The sequence below is a fragment of the Lolium perenne genome, chromosome 3 (genome assembly GCF_019359855.2).
Source record: "Lolium perenne isolate Kyuss_39 chromosome 3, Kyuss_2.0, whole genome shotgun sequence".
In the NCBI taxonomy this organism is placed as follows: domain Eukaryota; kingdom Viridiplantae; phylum Streptophyta; class Magnoliopsida; order Poales; family Poaceae; genus Lolium; species Lolium perenne.
The window spans coordinates 334,200,435-334,208,960 of NC_067246.2; the positions used below are offsets into that span (position 1 = coordinate 334,200,435).

Below are 8,526 nucleotides of genomic sequence, written 5' to 3' on the forward strand. Positions count from 1 at the left end.
CTAGTCCTAGCCTATGCATGTGTACGTGAGCGGCAAGCTGGACTGGAAATCTGCAATTAACGAAGCGGACATCATCTGAATAAATGGCGAGGTCGATCCAGCAAATGGAAGCAAGTGGGATGGACGCTGGCTCGCGTTGCAAAGGAAAAAAAGAAAGGTACGGAACGACCGAGAAAGTCCACTTTGGCCAACGTACCTAGACTTTGCCCCGCCTGGCCGCGCAAACCCGCAAAACCTGGCGAACGATGGATGGATCCAAACGTCTCTTCCCAACGCAGCAGCATTTGCAGCGAGCGGAACAACGCATTTGCCCCGAATCGCACCTCCGGCCGGCCGGCTTGGCGGAACGTGACCATCCCCTGTACGTCTCTTCGGAACGTTTCTTCCCCTGCTGGTCCCACCGTCAGTGAAAATACATCGCCCCAGCCCACCAGGCCACAAGGCCGAGCGGAGAGAAGGCGTAGTGCATGTTTTCACGCTGGGGGATGCGTCGTGGCGGGACGTGCAAGCCGGTCCCGACGCGAGGTGCAGCCTCGGCCGCTCTAGCCTCGTGGACGTGGACGGCATGGTGTACTGGATGACGGAGTTCACCGCGAGGGTCATGGCGTTCGACCTGGAAGACGAGCGTGTCACCCGCACCGCCCCTCTGCCGGTGCCGGCTAGGCCGAGCGCATGCCGCCTGACCAAGGTGCACGCGAGGCTGGGCGTGGCCGTCACCGGCGGCGACTCGCTGACGGTGTGGGTGCTGGAGGGCGAGAGCTGGAGCCGCCGGTACGTCCTGGAGGCGTATAAGCTTCGGAAGCAAGAGCTCGCCGTGCCGCACTTCGCTCACGGCGACTATGTCCTGACGCACGGACGCTCCGGCGAAACATCTGTCCTGTATCGGCACAAGATGAGCGGAGCCGCGAGGTTGCAGGGCGGCGGTGGCGTGGTGCAGATCGAACGCAAGGACAAAGGCGACTCGGTGACGTCTCTGCTGCAGTCTATCTACCGGACGTTTGCCTACACTGAGACTAACGAGTCTTTGAGCATGTACAATGCGGCTTTGATGACCGGCCGTCGATCTGCAGGTTCTTAGAGTGAGTAGGATCAAGTAAAAAAAACATCTTAGCAGGATGTCCCTTTTATACTATTGCGCATATAAGCTCATTTTTGATGTTTCATTTCTTTATTCATGTAAGGCTTAAGAAGGTTTATCCACATCTATACACTTTTGTTGCGTTCTTTTAAGTTTGAGTTTTAAAAAGTTTGAAATTTTGTAAGTTTGGAATTTGATATAGAAGTTTGAGTTTTGAAAAGTTTGAAATTTTGTAAGTTTGAAATTTTAGAATGTTTAATTTTTTAGAAGTTTAAGATTTCTTAAGTTCATAATTCTTGAAGTTCTAAAATTCTAATTTTTCATTGTGGAATTTCTAAATGTTTTATAAACTTGTAATTTCATAGGAAAATATGAAATTAGAGACGGGATGTTTCGAAAGACATACAATGTGGGAAGTTAGAAAACATAAACTAAAACACGAATGGTACATGTCTGCCAAGCTTCAAGGGACTTGGTCGAAGTTTACCACGTGACAACCAATGCACCCCGAATATCAACATCTCTTAAAGTTTTACCTCAACATGATCTTGTTTCTCCTGAATTTGCTAAATTCGATTTCTCTCTCTTCATAACATAGTTTGGCCAATATTTCCAAGACCAATGTTAGTTTTTATAACATAGGGTGACCATATCCTCTCACTTCTTAAAATATTTATCGGCTTAGTTGAGTTTGGAAGCTTTTTGATAGTTGGACAACATGTTTTGTAGGGCAGCTTTTCTCAACAAAAAAAAACCCGCTTGTCGTGCCTCCTCCCCTCCTCGGTACTATCTCTGGAGGGAATTCTTCTCTTCACTTCATCACATTTTTAAAGGTGTGTGATAGCACGACGGAGTTGTCGAGAGCTCGGTATATACCTGGAGAGCATCTCATGTTATTATAAAGGAATTAAGGCATCAATGTATCTCAATCTCTTAAATATACGAATGCATGCACAATTAAATAATTATTACGGATTCTCTTAAATATAAGTGTTTTGTAAGAATTTTTATGATTTTATGAATCCTTAGGAATTGTTTATATAAGGACCATTGGATTGTGCATTTACCTTTTGTTTTGAAAGAAATGCGGTAGGAAAACCTCTGCATAGATTTTTTTTTTTAATAATAATAACTCAAATTTGCATCCCTAGGAGTTTATATCTGGCTTACTTCCCTAACCAAGTGAGCTAGGCTCCCTTTCTTTGATATAATCCAGAGCTAGAGCTGACACTTTGCTACCAAATAGTAAATCCTACTCATAGCTTCTCAGTTTGACTGTAACATTATAATCCTTTATATTATTTAGATTTTTTGTTGAAAGGATAACTTATAAGATCACATCTCCATGTTGATTCGAGGTCCTCTATAATTCTAAGTTTCAACCAGTAGTACAACATGTCTTAGAAATATTCCATAGAATTAGATTCAAAGAAATATAAAAAGATCACTCTTCCAGAACTAAATGATTTATCAACAACAGATCGGATAATGGTAAAAGCAGATTGAATTAACAGCACACGAGGGTCAGAAAAGAAGACCACAACAAAGGACTACATCATGCAAGAAGCAACATGTAACCACACAGACACATATACAAAAGCCGTGAACCATCCTCCTAACAGATAGCTAACCTGGAACCAACACGACCTCATGACCACCAGATCCAACCAAGAGCAAATCACAAGAGCACTTGCATAAAGACCACGTTCCTGTCACATATAGATAGAAGAATAACAAGAACATATATGAAAAAGGGGATAAAAGAAGAAGCGCCATTTTTTTTCACTTATAACTCTACACGCATGAATTTAGAATGGACAAAATCTAGAAGAATCTATACTAAATAAAGACAGAAAAGGAAGATATGGCGAGAAGAAGCAAGCAGATCAATCAGGCACACGGATCAGGATTGGAGAAGCAACACCACTAAAACTAGAAGTTCACCTGGCCCTTGGGACTACCCGTTGGAACCAGTGATTAGAAAAGACAAGAAAAAATCAGAATCAATATTACACCATCTCCTTCACCTAGGTGCAACCGATCTGTCACGGACTGCCCTGTGTAAATATGAAATACACCGGTTAATATCTGAGATTGGTGGATTACCTACTGGATCCCCCTCCTCTTCGCGGACGGAAACAGATCGACGATGAACTCGGCTGCCCAAGAGATCGAGCCGAAGACGGAGTGTCATCTCTCCTCTCCTCTCCTCGACGAGTAAAGAGTCAAAGTCTAAGTCACACGCGACGCACGCGTTGGCTCAACCCCTTCTCATATTTATAGACTAGAGTTTTTGTTCAAATCTCAAAAATTGGCGCCACTTTTTCGTCTTTGCGTCGCTATTTTCATCTGGAACAAAGAAGTCATCTCATCTGGGGCGAATGGACCGTCTGGATGAGAACACCCCACGGATCGATGACATGACATATGGTGCACCGGAAACAACCCGTAATTACGGGATCTGCATTTAATTAGGGGATCCTAGTCAGGTTAGTTACGGGCCTTCTCCCTCGCGTTTTCTTTACTTGTTTGTTGTCTAAAAACAAGCTATCTGGACCCATGGACGCCTGCCACTATTCACGTCTGTTGCAGATTATGCTCGTCTCCATCTTAGGCATGTTTGCTAAAATTAGGGAAGTGGAATGGGATTTAGAGTAGGGAATTTATTACGTACAGCATTAGGTTGGAAAGATGATTATTGTTGCTGTTCCATTTTAGTACACGATAAGAATTACCGGTGACATTTTAACATTGAAGCAGTCACGTACTACCTCTTAACGAAAAGAAAATTATATTGTCAACTAGCCACCACTTAGCACCGACCAATATTGGCATCTACCGGTCAGGAAGTAGTATTCTTATCTACGTGTCCTGATCCTGCTTGAATAATATTCCCAGCCCTTCTCTATAAAAAAAATCCCAGCCCTGCTGGTAGGAAAAAAAATCTGTTGTTTGTACCCTGCCTCCACCGTAGGGACGAGGGCAACAACCAGATCGTTCTTTTCCGAATTTTCAACGCCAATTTCCACTCCCACCATAAATTTCGAGGGGGTGCCTGGAAAATAAAGTGTGGGAATTTCATATGTTAACTCCCTTTTCCCATCCCTCCAGAACTCCTCCGTCCCCAATTAAACAACGGATGTTAAGTCTCCACTCTCATAAACTCCCATTCTCTGGGTTCTGATTCTCCAAACAAACACGATGGAAGCTGACTCGTAGGAGATAGGAAAGTTATCCGCAAGATGAAAATCAGTGTTGGGCAACAACATGTTCCAGAATGACTTTAAGCTACATATCCTGCATTTACAACTCTTGCGAGATTTATCTTTTCTTTGCTTCAAATTTTCCTTTTCAAACGCGGGCATGCAATCTGCTATTTTCTAGACCAGATCACACAACAAATTTATCAAGGTCAAATAGGGCATTTCAAACAAATGATATAGCTCAGATCACAAAATAAACAATAGAACACTATTGCGCATTAATTGGAGCATTACAGTAATTCCAAGTTTGCCATTACAACGGTACCTATCATCAATCTTGGAAGCATTTTGAAACAACACAAAAAGCCAAGACATAAACTCAGCATCGTCATCATCAATAGAAGCTCTCCTTGCAGACCGAGAGAGAGTGAGAGTGACATGAGGGTGCAAGGGCAGCAGTCAACACAGGTTCATTCCACCTCATCTCAAGCTGCATGATTGCTCCTCCTTGAATATTGTCACATAACAGAAGGCAGAAGGCACCTAACAATGAATGTACGCAGCTAGAGTTCTTTGAAGAAGAGGACCTGCACCAGCAAGAGGAGCAGACTTATGATTTAGGAGATGACTTATGATAGCGATTAACCAAAAAAAGATGTACTTCTCTTCTCTTGCCCATTTTAATAGATCACTGAACAACAACAAAATTTAATTTCAAAACAAAGAGCATATGAGGCAATGAAAAGGAAAGAACACCCTTGCACAGATCAGGCTACTAAGTTCTACCGAAGCCAGCCATGCAAATTCTTTAATATGCATTCTTGCCATATATCTATGGATTGATCGGCAGAACTCCACACAACCACAACAAATGTATCAAGCATATTTACAAGTGGTAAAGTTTAGATGTTTGTATTCAAGTGGCTAATAGACAAGTGCAAGTGAAGCAACAAACATCTAAACTACAAGATTGGGAAGCAAATTAATGTGGTGGAAGAAAGACATTGCCTAGGCCTCAACTATAACAACACGAGGAAGTCCAGTTCTGCAAAAAAAATGGAACATTGTAACATGGATATTCCACTGTCTAGATTAACATTAATATATGATGCATTTTAGCCACAAGACCCCAGACTGAAACTAATCTACTACACTCATCCAGCCAAACATTGATAATTTTTCTGTCATCCTGCTAATCCGTATGTTTAGTACATTACTAATAAATAAAAAATGAGCGCTGGAACACATCTCCAATCAGAGTAAATAAAAGAAGCACAGTATATGTAAAAGCACATACTGTATTTGAACCCTGCTCACTATCAGAGTAAAAACATGTCACTTGTCCAGCTTCATAATCTATAGGTGCAGTCAAACAACAATCAAGAAGCACTGAATTGCAAGTTTAACAACAGTAGAAGCAAGTACCACAGTAAGCAGAAATGTGCCGGGAACACCACAAGAGCATCATAAAACGCTAAGCTATTTACGCGGCCAACAAAATGATTTAGAACACACGATGGTCAGGAAAAAACCAGAAGACTACATCATGGAAGAAGAAAATGTAACCAGCACACAGACACGAACCATCCTCCAAACAGTCGGTTTGCAAATAGCTAACCTGGAACCAACGCAACCGCACGACCACCAGATCCAACCAAAGAGACCATGTTCCTATCACAAATAGATAGAATAACAGCGAGAACAAAGATATAAAGGGGCAAAAGGGGAAGCAACATTTTCTTTCACTTATACTAATTTAGAATGAACAAAATCAAGGAAAATATATACTAAACAAAGATGGAAAGGAAGATTTGGCCAGAAGAAGCTAGCTGGTTGACCTGGGACACGAACCAAGATTGGAGAACCAGCATCATCAAACTAGACTAGACGCAAACTCCACGATACCGGAAAATGAAGGTCAATGCAAAGCTGATATGTACGGCATCAAAGTTCATTTATTACAACACATCAAAAGCTTCTTCCGGATCTAAAAATATATCAGAGCTCATGTGGAAATGAATATCACTGATGAATTATTACCACGATGGAATTCGTCAGGAGTTTGGCATGAGGCAATTTGTGTGGCGGTTCTTCACAGCAACATTCAGTATTTCAGTGTGAACTTCAGGTTCCAAGTTCTGTCCAAGAACTTGCATGTCTGCGTGAATTGGAATAACATCAACACAGTTGTGGAAGGGGACCGATTATCACCCAAAAATCATATGAATGCAGAAGTACTCATGTTGAACGCATCTCAATTATTTGATCCAACTAGCTGGCTCTCGTCAACATCAGTATTGCAGATTTGACAGCATGGCTCATTGAGTGCACCAATGAGCCCCGAAAGATGGTGTGTGTTAGTGTTTTTCATCATTGTTTAGCCAAGTTACTATCCACAATAAAAAATATGAGAAACATAAACAAGGTGAAGGCCAAAAAGAATGGAAGAGGAGAAAACTAGTTTGTATAAACAATGCAGCATAAAATGATCAGTAAGCTCAAATATGCGTGCAGACTAAAAAGGAAGAATCTAACAGCATTAGCTCTCAATCCTGGCATAGCAAAAGCTCACAGGTGGCAAAACTGCAAATGTTTTGAGAAAGAATTTATAATTTTATCATCACTCGGCGTACATTACGATCCACTTAAGTAAATAAAGCCAAATATAAAAAGAGACAGGTATTTATGTCTAGAATCGCATCAGACATCCAAGGAAGGATCTAGTTGCATTCTCTCAGGCCAGGCAGGGTGTAAGATCTTATGCGTCAACTGCAATGTTTTGAGAAACAAGCGTTGATTTCATCATCATTTGCAATGCAAGAGCCGATTGAAAATACTATGAAGAGTGAAATTTGATTTAAAACAGACAATATGAACAAGGAAAAATAAAAGATTCAGACATACAAAGAAGGAATTAGCAGCATTAGTACTCAAGGCTGGAAAGGCGGAAGCTCTTAGGCTACAACTACGGATGTTACACCATCACCATCTTTTCCCAGTAGTAAATCAACTTCAACTAAATTAGCTATGCCTGAACAAGAGGGAATTTAATCAATAATCGGCTCTATGGACCATGTGTGGTTCCAGGTTCCAATCAATATGTGAAAACTAATATCTAGGCCCAGTCATAGAACCTATGGCAATGCTTGTAGCTACCAGAGAAGGACTATCAGGCCAAACATAGAATAATGTACAGAGTACCAATAAAAGCAAGCAAAGTCATAGAGAATTCCTCAAAGAAAGATGCAAAGTGGCACACACCAAATTAAACAAATGAAATGATGTTGCAACCCAGTCAAAGCCACAAAGTTGTGGTCCAAGGAAGAACATTTGCAGGTGACGGAAGCAACTTTTTGGCTAGTAAAAAAGAACACATTTAAGAAATAGAAGTAGATTATGTAAAATGGTGTCTCACACTAACCTCAGAAAGCCGCATATATTTTTCTTCACTTAAATATCTGACAATAATTCCCGCATGCAACTATTAATGGGCCCAACTCTGTTATATATAAGTCTATGGTATAAACAGACCATCCATCAAATGAAAAGAAGAAACCTCACATGCATAAAGACCAACCCATAGATATAGTATAAACAAGAAATTTATTAACAGATCAACACATGCATACAATGAGCAGAATGTAGACACGTCTAGCATCATCGGGAAATAAATGGATTTTAATTCATAGGATACAAACACTATCAGAAGGTGTCATAAGATAGTTTCACGTTTTCATCACTTGATACCAGCAAAAAAACATGAAATCAAATTAATGAAATATGATTTTTGCAGATGCAAAGATAGGTAAACATCGTACATGGATGTGAACAGATATAAAAAGGAAGAAGGCAAGAAAAGGAAAAAGAACAGCAAGCCGGATTGCAAAACGATCCATAGTTACTCAGTGCAATAAGTTATTTGGTTCGACTATGCCAGTGATGTCATCAATGCTTCTATAAAAGAGGGCTTGTTTGTCTTCAACGCAATAGCCTATGCCAACTTTACAATTAAACAAGTTGGTTGTTCGTAATTCAAAACCTGGAATCCAGTTACAGATAGATAGAGTGATATAGATTCAGTAACTCTGTTTACCCAAGCTCTGGTTGTCCAGCGGCTACGTGAGGGTAGGGGTGCCTCTCTGCCCTTGGTTCTGGCTGCGTAAAGGCCCAAACATCAGGGCGTGTGGCATGGCGGTGGTGCCAACAAGATCGCCGATGTACATGATCACCACCTGTCGGCAAGCA

The 8,526-nt window shown here is 41.3% G+C and overlaps 4 non-coding genes across 4 annotated transcripts; all 4 read right to left on the reverse strand.

Moving 5' to 3' along the window:
* Positions 1–6,567: 6,567 nt before the first annotated feature.
* LOC127346255 (small nucleolar RNA SNORD96 family) lies at positions 6,568–6,660 on the reverse strand. Its single transcript, XR_007879425.1, has one exon. It is a non-coding gene; the product is annotated as a small nucleolar RNA SNORD96 family (small nucleolar RNA).
* A 317-nt stretch (positions 6,661–6,977) lies between these two features.
* Positions 6,978–7,095, reverse strand: LOC127346399 (small nucleolar RNA SNORD14). The gene has a single exon (XR_007879561.1). It is a non-coding gene; the product is annotated as a small nucleolar RNA SNORD14 (small nucleolar RNA).
* A 229-nt stretch (positions 7,096–7,324) lies between these two features.
* LOC127346325 (small nucleolar RNA snoR2/U65) lies at positions 7,325–7,457 on the reverse strand. Its single transcript, XR_007879493.1, has one exon. It is a non-coding gene; the product is annotated as a small nucleolar RNA snoR2/U65 (small nucleolar RNA).
* A 477-nt stretch (positions 7,458–7,934) lies between these two features.
* On the reverse strand, positions 7,935–8,029 carry LOC127346303 (small nucleolar RNA snoR31/Z110/Z27). Its single transcript, XR_007879467.1, has one exon. It is a non-coding gene; the product is annotated as a small nucleolar RNA snoR31/Z110/Z27 (small nucleolar RNA).
* Positions 8,030–8,526: the final 497 nt, after the last annotated feature.